This window comes from Zonotrichia albicollis, chromosome 7, assembly GCF_047830755.1.
Source record: "Zonotrichia albicollis isolate bZonAlb1 chromosome 7, bZonAlb1.hap1, whole genome shotgun sequence".
Lineage (NCBI taxonomy): Eukaryota > Metazoa > Chordata > Aves > Passeriformes > Passerellidae > Zonotrichia > Zonotrichia albicollis.
In genome coordinates this window covers 10,353,333-10,372,625 of record NC_133825.1, presented here as the reverse complement: position 1 = coordinate 10,372,625, position 19,293 = coordinate 10,353,333, and the positions used below count along the sequence as shown (strand labels likewise).

General features: G+C 53.9%; 2 long non-coding RNA genes across 2 annotated transcripts; both read right to left on the bottom strand.

Annotated features, from left to right (window-relative positions):
* Nucleotides 1-2,788: 2,788 nt before the first annotated feature.
* Nucleotides 2,789-3,592, bottom strand: LOC141729615 (uncharacterized). Its single transcript, XR_012581033.1, has 3 exons — nt 3,455-3,592; nt 3,088-3,246; nt 2,789-2,954 (listed from the first exon to the last, which is right to left on the bottom strand). It is a non-coding gene; the product is annotated as an uncharacterized LOC141729615 (long non-coding RNA).
* Nucleotides 3,593-4,400: 808 nt separating this feature from the next.
* LOC141729614 (uncharacterized) lies at nt 4,401-5,425 on the bottom strand. Its single transcript, XR_012581032.1, has 3 exons — nt 5,297-5,425; nt 4,826-4,973; nt 4,401-4,574 (listed from the first exon to the last, which is right to left on the bottom strand). It is a non-coding gene; the product is annotated as an uncharacterized LOC141729614 (long non-coding RNA).
* Between the last annotated feature and the right edge of the window lie 13,868 nt (nt 5,426-19,293).

Here is a 19,293-nt window from a genome sequence, read left to right as displayed (position 1 = left end):
TACACAGACAGGAAGGGTGAGTTTGGCTCACATCTCCACCACATGGCTCACAGGGCCGCAAGACTTGTAGTTACAAGAGCTTTGAAGGATTTCTTGGCCAAGAAGATGCTGCCAACAAGGATATTTGTGGTTTGGAGCCAACCCTTCAATATTTCGTCTTAGGGACTCATGCTACAGTGTAAGCTTCCTTAGCCAATCATGTTATGACACACAAACTCACAGCACTGCATCCTAAGCTTCTTGTTTTCCATTTTAACTACTTGTATTTTTTTTAGATCTTGGACTCTAAAACTCTAAACTTTCCTCTACTTCAACATTCCTCCCCGTGTCTCTGCTATAAACTAGAAATCTGCATTCTCGCTTCTAGCACCTAAGTTTGGAAGCCCTTTCCAAGGTCTCAGACCAAATCCTGGGTTTAATTCTAAGCTTTGCTGACAAGACCAAAGGTCTGAGATTTCCCTGCATTTCAGTTTCCAACAACACTGATGCTGTTAGTTCCACAGTGCCCGGGATCCCTCTCGCAAGTCAACTCTGTCAGGATCAAGGCGGCTGCTGGGGGGCTGCTTGTGGCCTCTGACAGCCCATTGCTCAGGGCTTGCCAGCGCCCCAGCCCCTCAGGCCCTGCCCCAGCCCGGCCAAGCTGCCCGGCAGCAGCGCCGCAGCCCCACAGCAGCTCCAGAGCAGCCCCGTCCAGAGGCACCTGGGAGCTCTCAGCAAGGCAGCCAGCAGCACACGGGCAGGAGGACACGAATGGCGCTTCCTGCCTGGCACAGGGCTTGTGGCCATCTCCAGTCACCGCTCTGGCAGGGATCCCCGCAGCTCTGGCCTCTGCCCAGCCGCTCTGTGGGCAGCCCAAAGTCTTCAGCAGAACCACCAAAGGCCAAGGGGCTTCTGGCCATTTCCCCTTGCCCGCTGCACATGCCTGGGCAGCTGGCTGAGCACAAGCACCCTTTTCCCCCTGCAGGGCCTCAGGACCCCTCAGCCTGCTGTGCTGCTGAGCGCAAGCACCCTTTTCACCCTTTCCTGCCTCTTGCCCTGCAGACCTGGGCAGCAAAGAAAAGCTCCTGGCAGTCTGTGTATCAAAATGCATTCTATAATTATTTACAGTAATCTATAATAATAATAATATATATAATTATCTACACCCTATAATTTATTTATTTTCAATATAGATAAAACAATGAAAAGAAGAACAGAAAAATATTAAAGAAAAGGAAAATTACCCCTGGCTCAGGTTGCCCCAGCAAAGACAGCCTCCAGGATCAGCTCTTCTCCTAAGTCTTCCGGCAGCACAGCCAGCCGAGCCCCGAAAGACGAGGCCGAGTCCTCCATGCCCTGTGCAGCTGATCCTGCAGCCTCTGGATGGTGGAATATCGCCCACGCTGTATTTCCCCCAGGACATGCAGCGTTTCAAGTGCCAGCTGCGACATGGCACTGCTTGTGTCCTCCGTCAGGCGTTCAAGGGCTGCAAGAGAGAGGAACAGAGGCACGGTCAGAGCCGGATCTGCAGGGAGCCCAGGAGAGCCCCCTGCCAGAGCCATCCCAGCCAGCTGTTGCCATGGCCAGGAGGGAGCAGGGAGCAAGGGGATCAGCCAGAAGCTGCTGGCCACGAATGGCCCACGGGGCCCTGAAAGCTCCGTGTGCTCTGCCCAGGGGAGAAGAGCCCTCCGCAGCCGGGACAGGGCTTGCAGCTGCCCTCGGCAGCCCGCGCTGGCAGCCCGCTGCCCTCACTCACCAGTGCAGATCAGCTGCAGCTCTTGCTGCTGCCCCCTCAGGCGCCGCCCGGCCATGCCTGTGAACACAGAGCCTGTCACGGCCCCAGCAGCACAGCTCCCTGCCAGCGGCGCTGCCGGCGCTGTGGCCACACGGGCTGCTGGCCCGGCGGGGCTCAGCCCGGCCCTTGCCGCACGCTGCCGCCCCAGGGCACGGCTGCCAGAGGGCGGCAGCAGCAATACCCGGGCCAGGCGGGGCTCCACGGCGCCGAGCCCGGCTGGCGCTGCCGGGGCAGCAGGCGGGGCCGAGGCCGAGCTGCGGCGGGCCGGGCCGGGCCGGGGAGGAGCCCGGGCTCGGGACTCACCCATGAACCTGACGGCCGCCTCTCGCAGGGACTCCTGTGGGCTCTGCAGGTAGTGCAGTGCCCGGCGCAGGTGCTCGGCCGCTCGGCTCCTGTCCTCTGCCAGCTGGAGAGAGCGGCAAGAGGGAAGGGTTGGCGCGGGCTCAGCCCCTGGGCCGGGCGCTGCCTGCGCCCAGCCCCGGCCTCCCCTGCCCGCACAGCCCTGAGGCGCGGCCAGCAGCCGCTGGCCAAGGGCTCCCGAGGGCAGGGGGCAGAGGGCCGGCTGCTGCCCGGGGAGCCGCGGTGCCGCCCCGCAGCCCCGCCAGGCCGGGGCTCCATGGGCACCCGGCTTGGGGCCACGGGAGCCTGGAGAAGAGCCCGCCCGACCTCTGGCTGCAGCAGCGGGCAGGGGCACGCACAGGTGCCAGCCCCGCACACTGAGCACCGCCCTCAGGGGCCTTCTCCAGGCTGAGGCTGGGGCATGCAGGCCCTCCTTACCAGGAGCTCAGTGAACTTCAAGAGTTTCTCTTTCTTCACAGTTTTTTCAAGATCTTTCCTTTTCAGGAACTTGACTGCACAAACCAGCGTTTCCCGAGAAGTCTAGAGAGCAGCAGAGATGCGGACATGGTCCCACAGCCCAGGGCACAGGAGCTGCAGCCTGGAGGAGGCTGCGGTCCAGCAGGTGCAGGGCAGGAGGCAGCCGAGCCCCCTGCCAGGGGGACAGCAGCAGCCCACAAGTCCTCACCTGTGCCACACGCAGATTCTCATCATGGCAGTGGAAGAGCAGTGGGAGCAGGCTCTGACACACTTGTGTCATCAGGAGTTTTTTTCCTTCTTCTTCTACAGCAGAAATCAAGGTGTGAAAGACAATCATGGAGAGCTGCTGCACCTGGCTATCACTCTGTAGAACAGGAAGGCAGCAAGAGCTCAGCATCAGCTGGTTCTGGCCCACATTGGCACAGGCCTGCATCTGCACAGGGCACCAAGTGTCCGGGCAGCAGCCAGTGGCTGTGGCTGGGGGCACAGAGCCTTACATAGTCAAAGAGTGGCAGGAACACCTTAGCCAAATGCAGGGCAATGGGACTGGGTATGCGGGCACCATTATCCAGGAACAGATAGCCCAGTAGCATGGTGGTCATCCTGAGCCGCAGGAGCTCCACGAGCCTTTCAGTCAGGCTCCACATTCTTTCGGCCTGTGTGGAACACGACTTTGTGAAAGGCCACCCTGCTGCCGCAGGGCCCAGAGGCCAAAGGCCTGTCCTGAAGCACTGGGGCAGCTGAAGCGGGAGGCAGGAGAGCTGGGAGCAGCTGCCACAGCGCCCAAAGGCCAGGCAAGGCCAAGCGACTGCGTTGCCCAGCCCCATGCTGCCTGCACGGCTTCAGCCACTTCCCTCTTCTCACCAGCGGGGAATGGTCCCTGAGTGGGAGGAGGGCCCTGAGCAGCTGGCTGCCAATGTCTGCACGGTCCCTCTGCAGGTGCCATGACAAGACAAGATCCATGATGCTGTCCCTGCATTCCCTCAAGTCCAGGCACTCGAGGACCTGAAAGGCACAGGGCAGTGACGGGGGAGCCGGCCGGCCGGCAGGAGCCCAGAAGCGCACAGGGCCGGGCCCAGGCAGCAGCACAGGGCACGGGCACTGTCCTGGCAGCTGTGGCTGCGAGAGGCCAGAGGGCTGGGAGGCTGCTCAGCCAGGCAGCGCTGGCCATCAGGCTCACCTCCACAAGGAACACCAGGGCAGGGAAATCCCAGTATGGCATCTCTTTGCTGAGCATCTCAAGGAGGCAGCATAAGATCCTTTTACACAAGGGCCTGGATGCATGGCGCATCTCCCTGGAAGGTGGAAAATGTCACTAAGACCTTGAGCCGGGGGGGGAAGCCTCTCCCAGCACTGACTCACATGGTTCTTGTCCTTCCCCACCACCCACTGCCAGGGGACCTGGGCCCTTTGAGATGTGGCCGCTCCTGGGCACCCCCTTTCCCAGCCTTTTTCAGTCTGCTTGGCTGTCCCTCGTCCCTTTGGCCCACAGCCACGGGGACCATGTGGGACAGCCTGGGCACAGGGCACAAATGCCAGGAGCAATGAGGAGAAGGGGGTGTCTCACCTGGCCAGCAGAGCCACGGCAGAGTGGTGGGTATCAACGCAGAGCAGCGTGTCCCAGCCACGCTTGCCTTCCATTGACACCACCACCTGCTCACACTGGAGAAGGCAGAGCAGGGACTTCAGGGTCTGCACTGCAAACCTGTGGGCAGAGAGCAAAGCCCAGGTCACACTGGGAGCACTGGCTCCTTCACAGGCCATGTGGCAGGGACAGAACGAGTGGGATGGAGCACCTGTTGGGGCTGGTGGCAAGGCCGTGCTCTTCCTGGCATTGCTTCCAGAAGGTATCAACCTCCTCTGGCATCTCTTCTGTGCTGAAGAACACTTGGAAGAGCAGATGCACAAACAGGTGGGGGAAATGCGGCGCCACTATACGTGGGACAGGGGCCTCCTGAAGGATCTTCCACATCACCAGGGTTGCCTGCAAGGGACAAAGCCCCCCGAGACAGCGCTCAGTGCCCAGGTGTCCGTGTGGCAGGGCCCAAGCTTAGCAGGGAGAGGCCCCGAGAGACCTTGGCAGGGGGAGCATGGGGCCTGGTGGGCCTGAAGGTGCCCCTGGGGCAGGTTTCCTGAGGCAGCACCTGAGGCAGGGAGATGCAGTGGGGGAAGGAGAATGGAGAGCTGCTGGAGAGGCAGCCTTGGGGCCAGCAAAGGCCAGTTGCAGAAACTCACAGCCAGGCCAAAGACACCCGTTTTGTCCCTATCGGAGGTGCACATGCTGTGCTCTGGCCAGCTCCCCAGCACATCCAGGAGTATCAGTTGCACTGCCTCCGCAGTCCTGAGCGAGCCCATGATGGTCTTCCACATGGTCAAAGCAGCTCTGTAGGGTTAGAGCTCTGTCTCAGGGGGGGTCTCAGACACGGCACCGTGGCCTGGGCATCCCTGGGGGCCCAGGCTGACCACGGGCTCTGCCTCTGCCTACTGGCCCTGGCCAGCAGCAGCCAGGCAGCCCAGCCCTGTGGAGACAGAGCCCTTAGGGGCAGCAAGGCAGCATGGCAGCAGGCTCGGTGGCTGACGTGCCAGGGTTGGGAAAGGGAGCAGCCAGAGGGCCCTGGTACTCTCTGTTGCTCAGACACCTGGGACAGGTGGTACAGGCTGATGGGCTGGGGAGGCCTGAGCCTTTTGGGCAGGAGGGCCCCATACCTGTCACAGGACGGGGCCACACGCAGGAGCGTCATGACTGCATCACCCGGGTGTGCTGCAGTGAGATTCAGCAGGGCCTTGTCCAGCCTGTGCTCGGTAGAATCATTGGTCATGAGCCAGCGGTGAATGTACCTCACCATGGCGGGCACCTGGAGAAGGCACAGGGAGACTTGGAAAGCTGCCAGAGGGAACAATGTCCCCAGGGTCCCGAGAGGTCCTTCCCTTCCCAGCGCACTGCCATGGCCTCAAAGGCTCCCAGGGACCACCAGGTGTGGCTGGAGAAGGCACGGGACTCATGGGGGAATTGAAGCCTGGCCCCAGCTGCTTACTTGTTCTGGCCTGGCAACACCCTTCTCCAGGAGCAAATCCAGCAGGGCGGCACTGGTCTCATGTCTGAGGAGCTCTGAGTGAGCTCTGAGCCCAGTGCCCATGGTGCTGGTCTCTTCCTGCTGAATGCTCCGGATAAAGTCGCAAACGAGCTGTAGGAGAAGGCCAAGAAGCCGGGGAGGTTGCATGCAGTGCTGCACACACGGTGCTGGGCTGAGCAGGGACAGCAGGCCCAGCCCAGGTGGGGGTGGCTGCAGGTACCTGCGCTGTGCTGCGGAAGGGGCCACGTCTGCACTCCTGCTCCTGTGTGCGCTCCAGGGCTGCATCTGGCAAAGAGCGAGCGCAGCCAGAGCTGAGGGGCTGCGGGAGAGGCCGGAGAATACAGCCCAGCCCTGCGCTGCCCAGGCAGGGAGAGCCCCGGCATGGCCCAGGGGATGGAGCACAGCCCCTGTGGGGTGTCTGCTCGGCCCCTCTTCCATCCTGTCCGTGGGAATGGGATGGGATGGGATGGGATGGGATGGGATGGGATGGGATGGGATGGGATGGGATGGGATGGGATGGGATGGGATGGGATGGGATGCGGCCAAGTTGGCTGCAGGCTCCAGTCCTGCAGCCCAGCTCTGCCACTCACCCTCCTGCGGTGGATGGAACGGCACCGCCTCTTCATTCTCCTCTGCTGGAGCAGCTCCAGGGCCTTTTTCCTCCTCCTCCTCCACAGTGGCCAGCTTGGGCACTCGCGAGGCTCTCTGGCTCCCCAGCACCGAACGCAGCCGGTGTCGCTCCTGCAGGGCCTCCTGCGCCTTCCCTGCGGGCGGAACGCGGCGGTCAGCGTTCGGCCCGGGGCCAGCAACGGCCCCCGAGCGCCCCTCACCCGCCCCGGGCCGGCCATGCCCACGCGTTCGCTCCTTGGAACGCGGCACGGGAGGCTCAGGGCCGGAGGCCGCGATGCCGCGCGGCGGAGCTCGAACTGGGGAAAGCGCAGCGGAGGCGGCGGGAGCGGCCGCGCCGCGTGTGTCCTCCGCGGGTCCCGGGAGGAGCCGGGGCCGGGGCCGGGACTGGACCCTGCCTCGGGGCCGGGGCCGCGCTCGGGCCAGGCGGAGCCGAAGGGCGGCGATGCCGCCCTCGCACCAGGCACTGACGCCCGCCCAGCAGCGCCACCGCCAGTACGGCCAGAGCCGGGCGGAGGCGAGACCGCGGCGGGACGGCCGGGGCTGGGCACGGGGCAGCCCCGCCCGGGGCCGGGGGCGGGCCGGGGACATGGCCCGGCCCGGCAGGGGAGAGGGAGGCGGGGAGAGGGGAGGGACGCCGGGCAAGGGACCCCGAGAGAAGGGTGCCCGACCGCGGGAAAGGGAGAGAAAGAGAAAGAAAAAGAGAAAGAAAAAGAGAAATAGAAAGAGTGATTAAAACTATCTGTCTGCTGCTGCTGCTGTCGCCGCTGCTGCTGCCACCGCTGCCGCCGCTGCTGCTGCCGCCGCTGCCGCTGCTGCAACTGAAGCACCGGGGCCGTTGGTCCCCGTGTCCGTTCCCCGCTCGCCCCACGAGCCCCACGTTCGAGCCCCGCGCACCCCGGGGACAGCCCCTCCGTCTGCCCAAACACGGGAACTTTGCAGCGCTGAGCGCAGATGCAGAGCCCTGACTCCTGCACACTGGCACAGCGATCCCTCGCTTGCTTCTGGGCATTGTCCTTGCTGAGGGTCAAACACTGTCGGGCCACTTTTCCTTGGGGTAGGATTCCTACCTGAGCCCAGCACTGCACTTACATCTCCAGTGTTGCTTTCCTGTAAAAACAGGGGAAGGAAAACTGTGTGTGGCTCATGGTATTTTAGAGTGTCTAAAAATCACTAAGTCATCGATCCTAGAGGTGAGGTGCATCTGGAATTACTGGGATGGAGAAGCAGTGCAACATGGAAAAGGGGAGCATAGAAATAAATAGAGGAAAACATCTTGGATTGTTTCTTTCATTTTCGTTTCCCTTCCGGAAACCTGTTTCAGTTTTCCAGGAATCTTCTCCTGTCTGCTCTTCCCAAAAATCTCTCATGGAGAACAAGGTCAAGCTTCTGTCACAAGATTTGCCACCAGGAAATTATGCCACTGGTGAAATTTTCATTGTGACTGTTTGTGCTGGCTTAGGACAAATTTGGGGAGGAAACCTCCAAAAGGGGTCCGTCTAGAAAGCAAGTTCAAGCGGCCCCTCCCCCTACTAGTTCAGGGAAAGACTTCTCTTGAGAAAAGTGAAAAAAATACCAGTTTTTTTAACAAGTAAAGTATTCAGAAGCATGAAAAATGAATAATATTAAATAAAACCTCTGACAGTGCTGAAGAGATGACAAATTCAGAAAGTCCTTTTTGTGGGTTCTAGTTGGCTCCCTCTGTCTCTTCTAAGTCCCTCTGGTGCTGGAATGCAGCGTCCCAGAGCTCGGGGGGCCACAGGCGTGAGCTGCAGGTGTTTGTCTGGGTTTTCAGTCCAGAGCAGGTTTAAACAGTTCCAAGAAATAAGAAAGTCACAGTCCAAGGAACTTCTCTGCCCAGCTAGCTAAAAAAAATTGTTAGGCCTGGGCTGTGAAGGCACCGGGAAATTTCCAAATCTGGGCACTGGCATTGCCAGCAAACACAAGATCTGGATAATGCTGGTGCCCGAACCTGGAAATTTCCAAATTTTGGCTTTCTGTGCCAGGAAATCACTAGGCTTGGTCTGTGCCAGCACCAGGAAGTTTTCAGATCTGGGCGCTGGCACTGCCAGCAAACACCAGATCTGGGTGGTGTCATTGCCAGCGATAGAAATCTGCCAGATCTGCTCTGCTGGCACTGAGAAATTTCCAAATCTGGGTTCTGGTTACATGAAACACAAGATGTGGGGGCATTACCAGACCCAGTAGCGGGAAGATGCCATGGGTTTTGGATTTCTGTGCCAGCAAATTGCTGCGCCAGAATAGGGAAATTTCCAGATCAGGGCACTGGAATTGTCAGCAAACAGCCCATTTCAGGCTCCAGGAAGGACTGCATCTGGATGCCTTCCTCTTTTCTTTCCTTCTTTCCTTCCTTCTTTCCTGGGATCCTGCTGCCAGCAAACTCCAGAATAGGCAGTGCTGGCAAGGGGAAATTGCCAGGTTTTAGCTTTCTTTGCCAGCAAATTCTGGACATGGGTGGTGCCAGAAGAGGGAAGTTGCCAGATGTGGGCACTGGCAGTGCCAGCACACATCAGATCTGGGTGGGGAATGTGCCAGCACCAGGAAATTGCCAAATGTTAACTTTCAGTGCCAGCATAATGCAGGAATTATGCTGTGTGGGAACCTGAACAATTCTGGATCTGGACACTTGTGGTGTCAGCAAACAAAAGATTGGGTTGCTGTAGGTACCAGGTATTTGCAAGGTTTTGTCTTTCTTTGCTAGAAAATTACCAGACTCGGGCTGTGCTGGCACCAGGAAATTCCCGCATCTGGGCACTGGTGGTGCCAGCAAACACTGGATCTTGGCATTGCCAATGACGGTAGCAGGGAATTGCCAGATTGTGGCTTTCTTGACCAGAAAATTGCTGGACTTGGCTCTGCCAGAACAGGGAAATATCCAGATGTGAGCACTGGCAGTGGCAGCAAACACCAGGTCTGGGCACCTGTATTGGCATCAGGAAATTGCCGAGTTTTGGCTTTCTGTGCCAGCAAATTGCTGGACTTGGCTGTGCCAGCACTGGGAAATTTCCAGATCTGGGCACTTGCGCAGCAAACACCAGACCTGGGTGGTGCTGGTGGCAGCACTGGGAAGCTGCTGGGTTCTGGCTTTCTTTGCCAGAAAATTTTTGCATTTGGGTTCTGCTGGCACTGAGAAATTTCCAAATGCTAATTTTCCAGTGCTAGCAAATTGCTGGAATGAGGCTGTGCAGGCATTCCCGATCTGGGCACTGGCGGTGTCAGCAAACCCGAGATCGGGTTGCTGTAGGGACCAGATCTTTGCTTGGTTTTGACTTTCTTTGCCAGCAAATTGCTGCACTTGGGCTGTGCCAGAATATGGAAATATCAAGATCTGGGAATTGGCAGTGCCAGCAAACACCACATTTCAGGAAGGACTGGATCTGGACCCGTTCCCTCTGTGCCTCCCTCCCTCAATAAGGTGCCAGAGTGGCTGGAGAGCAGCCAGGCAGAAAGGGACCTGCAGGGACTGATGGACATCAGGCTGGACATGAGCCAGCAGTGTGCCCAGCTGGCCAAGCAGGCCAATGGGTCCTGGCCTGGATCAGGAATGGTGTGGCCAGCAGGAGCAGGACAGGGATTCTTCCCCTGTGCTCAGCACTGCTTGGGCAGCACCTTGAGTGCTGTGTCCAATTCTGTCCTGCCAATTTAGGAAGGACATGGAGGGGCTGGAGTGTGTCCAGAGAAGGGCAACAAGGCTGGGGGGGGATCTGGAACACAAGAGCTTTGAGGAGGGGCTGAGAGAGCTGGGGTTGTTTATCCTGGAGAAAAGGAGGCTCAGGGGAGACAAGGCAGTGCCAGGGCACAGGTTGGACTTGATGATCTCCATGGCCTGTTCCACCTGTGCTGATTCTGGGACTCTCTGAAACCACCCATGGAGCAGTTGCACGATGAGCCCTGGGCCTCCTCTTCAGAAGCTCCAGCAGCCCAGGCCCCTCAGCTTCTCCTGCCAGCCCCAAAGCCCATCCTGTCAGTCCTGCAGAGCCTCTGCAGCTCCTCCTCACTGCCCAGAACAGGGAGCCTCAGAGCCTGACACAGCAGCCCAGATGTGCCCCCCTGACCTGGGGTGCCTCTGGCAAGGGAGCTGCAGGAGGCACTGCAGGAGCCTGCAGACAATTGATCTGAAGGCCAAAGCTCCTTAGCTCCGTCTGAAAGAGCAGGAACAGTTCCTCATTCCAATGTGGTGGAATGCTGGGCACCACAGCTCCAGGTGAGGACTGGACACAAGTTTGCTCCCACTGAGTGCTGTGATGGGTTCTGCAGGAGCTCTGGGCTTCTGTGCTTGCCTGGCACAATGAGGAGAGAAGGAGCCAAGTGCACTGATGTGGGAAATGGATTTGTAGAAAGTTTTTAGAGCCTAATAGAAGGCCCACAAAGTATGAATCTGTATATAAATTTTGAGACAAGAAATGCTACCTTAAAAATTTCCATGGAATAGGACAGATATTGTTGAAAGAGAAATGGAGCTGGAAAAAAGTTTCAAAAGATGGTCTTGCAAATAAGACTTTGGAAAAACAGAGCTATGAAAGATGCATTGTAGTTGGACCATCAAGGGGTAGTTTTAAATAATTGGCTTTAAGGCATCTACAACATGGCATGGCAAAAGGCTGATAGACCAAGATATGCTTATAGTGAATTATAATTATGAAGTAGTTAGCTTCTGATTGTGATGGCATGAATTATAACATCTGTATTGTCTCACCCTTCTCCTGAGACTGAAAATGGAATACAAGTTTTTAAAACACCTCTCAGTTGCCCCATCTCTAGGTCGAGAAAAGAGTATTATCCAACACACTGACACAGCTTTGCCTCGAGCATAACCCAGCCTGGACCAAACACACTGAAAGGTTTCCCCTTTGGCCCATGTCTCGAAACATCAGGTCTGCTGTTTGACAACTCAGGTTGGTTTGGTGTCAAGGAGTTCCCTCAGAAATACTGGGTTTGTCTTCCTCTGTGCCTTCCCCTCAGCAGCCTTGGGGATGCTCCTGTGTGACGCCATGTCTCTCACACAGTTTGAGACAACTTCAAACAGGATATTGTGCAATAAGTCGTCTCCTCTAAAGTGTTCCAACAACCCCTTTCCAGCAATAGGAAATTATTACTGATAGATGAAAGTGGAAAACCCCCAACAGTTTATTAACAAACAGAATCCCCCCATGACACGCGTTCCAAGAAGGCGCTGGGGTCTCTCTCGGAAGAACAGGAGCTGTCACAGAGCAGTTCCAGCAGCTGATGGAAGCTCGGGGGCTCGTCCGGCGTCGGCTTTCTCCCATGGCAGAGCTCCATGGAGCGGGCAGGGCAGTGAAGCAGCTGGGCTGGAGCCCCTCGCTGCCTTTTCTCCGCGGCGTGGCTCAGCCCACAGACTCTCGGGCTGGGAGCGGGGCCGCTCCGCTCCTGCCGGCACCGTGTCCCTGGGCTTGGACAAACAGTTTCCTGCCAGGAGAGCCCTGCACACTGCTCCACAGATCTTTCATAAAGGCCCAGACCAACTCCAAACACTCTGTCTGCAGCAGCTTTGCACAAAGGGCTGCAGCAATCCAGGACAGCTGCAAGCGAGTGTCGGAAGGCTCTTGTCTTGTTCCTGACAGCAGAATTCTTGATGATTTTGTGCAATTTTATTCAGATGTAACATGAGAGCTGAGGTTTTTTTTTTAAAATATTTCATGATGAATAACAAGCCTTGGGAGCATGAGGTAGAGGACTGACATGCAAAAGCATGAGCATATCCTCCAAAGTGGCCAGTTTAATTGTCCATTTTATTACTCTTCTATTTACTCCACACTAATGAGGAAAACCAAGCTTTGCTTGGAGGTAAAACAGGCATGGGATACACTACAGTCCCTCGCAGGCTGACCAGGGCTGGCAGTGACACAGCAGGCAGTCTGCTTCATTGTGAACCACTACAGAGCTACATCCCAATCTGGTTTAAGTAGCGTGGTATTATTAAGAGCTCCTTTTCTGCATGAGACAAAAAGGAGATTCGAAATGATCTTCATGCAAGCATGCAGTAAAGAACTGCTCCTGCTATCCTAACGAAGTGTTTGCTTTGGCAATTACACTCTTCCCACTCATCTTTTGATGCAGACACTTCAGGTTTTCCCCCACACCCCTGCAAGGCTGGCAGTCGCTGTTTCCCATTTCCTGTTCTTCCCTAGAGATGGTGCAGTGGCTGCTTTGAAACAAGAATCCCTGGGATCTGGATAGCTTGGAGGAGCATGAGATGCTAATTAAGTGCTCATATTGGTAATACCCAGGTCTGTCCTTCCCAGAGCTCTGAAGCAGCAGCAGGAGGACCATGCACCATTCCTGTTGGTGGATGTTCATGTTTCTCATGTGCAACAGCAATGACTTTGAGGAGGGACAAAAATGCCCCTCTTCCAATAGTGCTGTGCAAGGAAATGTAACGTTTTACAGCATTTTCTAGGATATTTTAGAAAGATCTAAGAGAATATTGTAGCATGGAGTAGGTCCCTAATTTTGTCTCCAGAGAAATCCCCAAAAAGCACATTCACTCTGCTGCTGATGGCAACCCGATAAGCTCATGGACCAGTTTTCCCTGCAACGTGCCACCCTGCCTGGGCTTTACTAGGCCGGGACTAGACCCAGAGCTAAGCAAACACAGGCAGCCAGGTGACATTGTGTAACATCAGAAGCTGGCAACGAAGAGGATTTTGCTGTCAAAAGGTGACAGTTTGCACTGGGCCCAGAAGTCTTTTACCCTAAGGCAAAGCAAATTGAAATGTGAAGTTTAAAAGCTTCAAATGACTATGAAAGGAAACTGCAGAATAATTTCTGGAAGGGCAGCATTGTCAATGATCATGCAGCCTACCAACAGCTGAAGCTGAATCCAGAATTGCTTCTTCCAGCTGTGCAGGAATTCATTCCACTGGCAAGCACTGGTCCCCAGGCTGCAGTGAAGATTTGAGGAACCCTTGTCACTTGTTCTTGGCCTCCCAGTGCACTCATCCTTCTGCAAACAAGGTGCAAACAACACAGCTGCACTGCTGTCCTGGGTAAATATACATACAGGTGACTTTGCCAAAGCAGTGCATCATTTCCCAGTGAAATACATGACCTCTTCTTACCTATGGAATTGTGATTGAAGACACCTGTGAGCCAGATCTGTGGGAGATTGCAAAGGAGCAAAGCTTTGGGATTTGGGCACAATTCTCTTGGTTTCTTTGCTCAGGCCTTTGGTGAGCACAGAACACACCTAGGTAGAAAACCTTTGACTAGACAGGATCTTTTGGATCCATTGTCCCTCAAACATGTCAGTGGTGACCCTGTTGTAATGCCAAGTAACAAAGAATGGCACAAATGACACAAAGAAAACATGGCCAAAGAGGAAGAGGAGAGGCCCAATGAGGAAAGGATGTGGTGAGACACTGGCACAATGAGTGAGCTGCACTCCCATAATCTCTAGGCTAGCAGGTCCTGGTCTCACATTCTCCTTTTGGTTTTTTCAATTTTGTTTATTTATTTACTTTTTTCATCACCAAAATAAAATATATACAATTAAAAATATGTCATCAAAACTTAAAGACAGAATCAAAAGACATTAATTAAAAACTACATCTAAAGATCTGAATATATGTACAGCTGTAACTATGAAGCCTAACACATCAATCATATTCTTCAAACACTCTCCATACAGGTGGCAGCTTCTTCCTGAGCTTGGAGGAAAGAGAGCTCTTCTGGAGGGGAGGCGAGGACTTCGTGGGTGAGGGAACATTGGAAGTGTCCAGAGAAAACTTCTCGGTAAGACTGTAACCAGTCAGATCTGCAAAATGGAGACACAAAGTTTAACAGAGGCCACAATGCAAACCTAAAGCATCTGAAGCTCCATATTTCCTGGGACGCATTTCCTGGAAATGTCCATACAGCTGCACAGGGAAACATGCTCCTGCTGGCAGACACTGAGGCAGGCCAGGGCAAACCCTGAGCCACTTGCCCAGAGCTGGCACAGGCACAGCCTGGCCTCTGGGCTGCCCTGGGACAGCAGGGAGCCCAGAGCCCTGTGCTCCCTAGGAATGGCTCAGCTGCACATGCACCCTCCTGCTCCTCTGCCTGCCCCTCAGCTCAGCAGCCCCACAGCTCCAGGGGCACTGGCAGCAGCACAGCTCATTGCAGGGGCACATGCAGGGCACAGCTGTTCCCTGGCATTGTGCACAGCCTCTGTGGGCTGCCACAAGACCCTTCCTGCCAGCAGAGATTGGCCCAGCTCCCCCCTCACCTCTGTGTGAGGCTGAGCCATGATTGACTTCACCTTGTCCTCCATCTGGAGCTGCTTCAGGCCCCCCATGCCATGAGTAGGAAGGGCAATGGAGAGAGCAGGGGCAGATGCACAACCTTCCTTAGGATTTTGTCATTTTTGGTACAGCTCAAAAGGCAAATCCAGAGGTGTCCAACTCAGCACTTCCTCAGCTTTCTGGAGAACATCTCGCCTTCACCAGCCCAGCATTTTGGAGAGGTTTTCCCGCACATGTGGAGCCTTGCTGGCAGCACATTCCTTCAGCTGGGTGCCCATCACCTTGCAGAGGGCAGAGGCGAGCTTGGTGGCCACGGTGCGGACGTTGGCGCTCCGCACAGGCAGCGCCTTGTTCCCCAGGCAGGACCAGAGCACGGGCAGGGCGTCGCGCTGGGCGACTTCAGGGCTCCTGGCATGAACCCCCTGCACAAGCACTGCCGGGACAGAGACACAGCTCCTTACCCACCAGCCTCACTGCAAACAAGGATCTGCCTCTGCTTCTGCTTCTTGCCAGCCTCTCTGGCCAAGGGCAGCAAAATAGCACCCAGAGCCCCTTGGTCCAGAAACGGGCAAAGCAGCTGATCATCCTGGAAACAGAACCACCCACCCCTCAGCACTAATTGCTCCAACCAGAGCCTTGTCCCTGTGGCAGACTTCCTACCTTTACTAAATTATTTCACAATCTCTTTCTGCATGAACAATGAATGAAATGTCCAATTGCCTTTGATTTCCATTAAGAAGTTGTCTAAACTCACACTGAAGATTTGGAAATGCACATAGAGAGGAAATGGAGAGATTTCTAATAAAAGAGATGATTCCATTTTTGTAACTTTGATGCCAAGTGCCAAATGTCTGATCTGGCTCTGCCCTGTGCTCAGTGGCACACAGCAAAGGGCCGGATTAGAACACACTTCAAAACTCCAGCCCACCAGAGATGGCTGCTGCCTGACAGCTGGATGAGAAACATCAGTGAACAGCTGGTGTCTTTGGCAGAATGCTTTTGGGGCTTCCAACAAAGAGCTGTTTCAAAACTCAGGGTGTCTGAGAGAATTACCCAGACCCCATTGCCTTGGCATTTGGGCATCTCCACATTTTATTGCCACTTCCCCTCCCAATGTTAATGGCATTTTTTCTTATAAGGTCCACTCAAATAGGGGCATAGAGAAAGAAAAATGCTACCCATGGGACTGAAATGTAACCAAAACACCAGTGTTTTCTCATACTGTCTCTGAAATCTCTCTGCTCATTTTCTGAACTGAACTGTATCAAACACGGACAAATGTTTACTGGCAACAGGCTCCTTGCAACAGGCAGATTTGGCTCAGAGATGATAACCTGAAATGCTCTGGAGACCATTCTTATTTTCTGATCAGACAAAATGTTCTTTAGCAGCAATTTAATAATCTGTGGTGGAAGAGACTTCATTTTCTCTATGCTGTTAATCGACCAGCAGACATCAACATTGAAAGAGGTCCTGCAAGTACCCAATACCAATTCTGCTAAGCAGGAAAGGGTTATGGTACCCATTTTAAAATGAGAATTCATTTGAGTTTAAATGCAATTAAAGACATCGGTGACTACTGAACGTGAGGAACAGCTCTCGGTTCCTACTAAATCTAAGAGAGAACATCTGCTTTTTCTAAAGTAGTCCTAATTTATGGTTAATTCCTTTATTTGAAAAAGAGATCAAAAGAGCTGCTAAACTAAATTACCTATTGCTGGAGATCTACTTTATTCAAATGCTCTTTAGGGGCCTTTAAAATTCCCAATTGCTGAACATGCCCTTTTGAGATTCCTAATGAAGACACAAAGTGTATTAAACCTTGCATTCAAAGATGTTGGCATAATTAGCAGTGGATTTAGCCCCAGTTAAAGCAAGGCTATCAATCATCTTCTCTGCTATATATTGAGATTATCCTTTTTCCATTCCTTGGCTATTGCTGACATAGCAAGCTCCTCTGAGGAATCAATTATCAGCTGCATTTGTAGCATTTTGGACAGCGCTGGCCCAGGCAGACACAGTTTGCACACCCTGAAAGGCTCAGTCCAAGGCCACTGTGACAGCACAGGCAGGGAGCCTCAGCACTCTGCTTCTGTCCCTGTGCCCCAGAGGCTGCCTTGCACTAAACCCGTGCCTCTGATACCTCTGTTGAGTTCTGGCCTAAGCTATGACCCCCAGGCTCTGCACGGTTCAGCCTCAAAACTTTCCAAGGGAAAAACAAGAATTCTGTGAGGACAAAAGAAACTGATGCCCTGAAACAGCATTTGCCACCATTTCCCCTCAAAGATCACAGATGTCCCTGAGCTCCCCAGAGAGGAGCCAGCTGGGGCATTTTTAGCCCTCCCTTTGCTGGAGGTGGTTCTGAGATGCCCCAGTGAGAGCTCAGCCCCAGGCCCAGCGCTGCCCCCATCTCAGATGCTGCCCAGCTCTGCAGCAGCCAGGGAAAACCTGCCAAACCCACCTGCCTTGGCCATGGGGCAGCAGGGACAAGCTCAGCACCTCCTGGTTTGGAGGAGCTGCTCTGCTGTCTGCTCACAGGCATTCCCTGTAAATGCTCCCTGGGAAGAGCTCTGGGCTCAGAAGGGGAGGCCATACCTGTGACACGCTCGGTGACATCCAGCAGGGCTTGGCCACTCAGCTGATTCCATTGGTAGCTGAACTCTTTCAGCAGTGACACTTTATCTACAAGGGAAACACACGTTTCTGCTCACTTTTCTCAGGTCATAGGAGTAAGGACAGTGGGGAGGGATAGGGCAGGGCCAATCCCATTTTAAAAAATCAAGTACATTTCTGTGGATTTTTGGATCCTTTTCTGCTTTCCTTATAGCCTGCTTGGTAGGGTTTTAAATTCAGAAAGAACAGCTCTCCTCTCACAGTTGTAAATCCAAACTTGTCTGCTGTAGCAGGAGCTGTGTTAAAACATTTCACATCAGGGACCTCGAGAGTTCAGTCACATGGAAGCAGTGAAAAGGTTTTGCATCCCAGAGTACAAAGGAAGAGCCCCATACTTGGGTCACAGAAAGGCACTGAGTCAGGCAGCTCCTGAGTTCACAGAGCAGCTGGAGAGGAGAAAGTGGAAACTCCTCTTGAAGACCTGCCTCTTCAACACTCCTTTTTTCAGGCATATTTCCCCAGTGCAGCATTCTCAGAGATGACATAAATCTGTGTGGCAAAGGAATTTAGAGCAGTCCTTGCCTATGTAGTTAATTGCTGTGGCCATCTTGCCCCATGCAAAACAACATGTGGAACAAGGCATCATTGGCAGCTGGGTTTATACCTGTTTGATATAAAGAAATGAACTTGGTGAATCATCAGTTCCCCTTTGAAAATAGAAGACAAAGAAGAAAAGTGGGAAATAGGCAGCTAATGCCTCTAATGTAGAGCCTTGCAGGTGGCTGCTCTGCAGAAGCTCTGATGGGTCAGTGTCCCTTCATGCCAACAGCAAAGCTGTTCATTTGGGAAGTCAGACGGGGCCCAAGCAAACTCCAAACCCCCTTTGCCTCTGAACTGTAGCAGAGCTGCAGTCCAGGACTTGCTCTTCACACAAGCAGCACAGAGCCAAGGGCTCCTGGGACTGATCCCATTCCAGCCTGTTGGGGATGGTGCATAAGGACGGCACCTGCACAGCCTCTGGTGGGTGTCAGCTGCAGTGTTCCACAGACAAGAGCAGCTGTCAAGGCACTCAGCGCTCTCTTGTGCAGGAGAGACAGAGACGAAGCTGAGGAGAGTCCCTGCCAGGGCTCAGCCTTACCCAAATGAGCAATGATTCTTCCAGTGCTTTCACAGCTGCCCCACAAAACCTGGGATCCTTTGAGTTCAGGTTCTTTGTTATTCCCTCCACCAAACCAATGATCACCAGGTTCAAGGCATCTTTCAGGGCTCCTGTGATTTCAGCCAGCACATCCAGTGCCCTCTGCTTCACCTTCTTGTGGCTGTCAGATATTCTCAGGACAAAATATTCAAAAATCTGTGAAGAGAGCAAGCAACGTGAAAGCTGGATTCAAATGTCCTTGTTTGAAGAGTGGCTGTAGCAGTCAGCAATGTCAAAGATGAAAGTGATCCTTTCTGTCAGGTCAGCACTCGATTGCACAATTTCACTGTTTTCCTGTGGGCCACTCACTGGAATGGTGGTGCAACCTCATGTTGGTTGAAATATTTTCTTCTGTTTTTAAGAGGTTTGGCTGGGGACTGAATAGTTCCTATGGTATTTCTCTCTATCTATAAATCATTAAATCAATTCCATTTATTAATGCTAAAGAGTACCTTTGCTTTGAATGGAAGCAGATGTTTACAATGCCTGGTTTTCTATACGGTTCCCTCAAGTACTGAGGGCAGTTATGATTTTGCCAAAACTATGGCTGGAGGAGATCTAAGTTTTCTTTTGTTTGTCTCAGAGCCAGTGTCTGGAGAAGTGCAGGGCTCTGATCAACTCTTCCAGGATCCAGATCATTTCTCTAAGTAACAGGTGGACTTCTGAAATGTAATGTGCTGTACAGCTCTCATTTAGAGCAGGTTCAGTCCCTTGACAGCCTCATTATCAGGCACATTTCCATGGAAAAAGGGAAAAAGCAGCTACTGGGAGGAGAAGGCAGAGATGAGTCCTTAGCTGTTTTCCTCCTTTTCCAAAGAGAAAAAAAGACCCCCAAAAAGGGTGAGCACTGTCTTTACCAAGAGGAAAAGGAACAAGGATGGAAATGAGTAGCCAGAGCTGTGACAAGATGGAGTGTATAGAAGTATT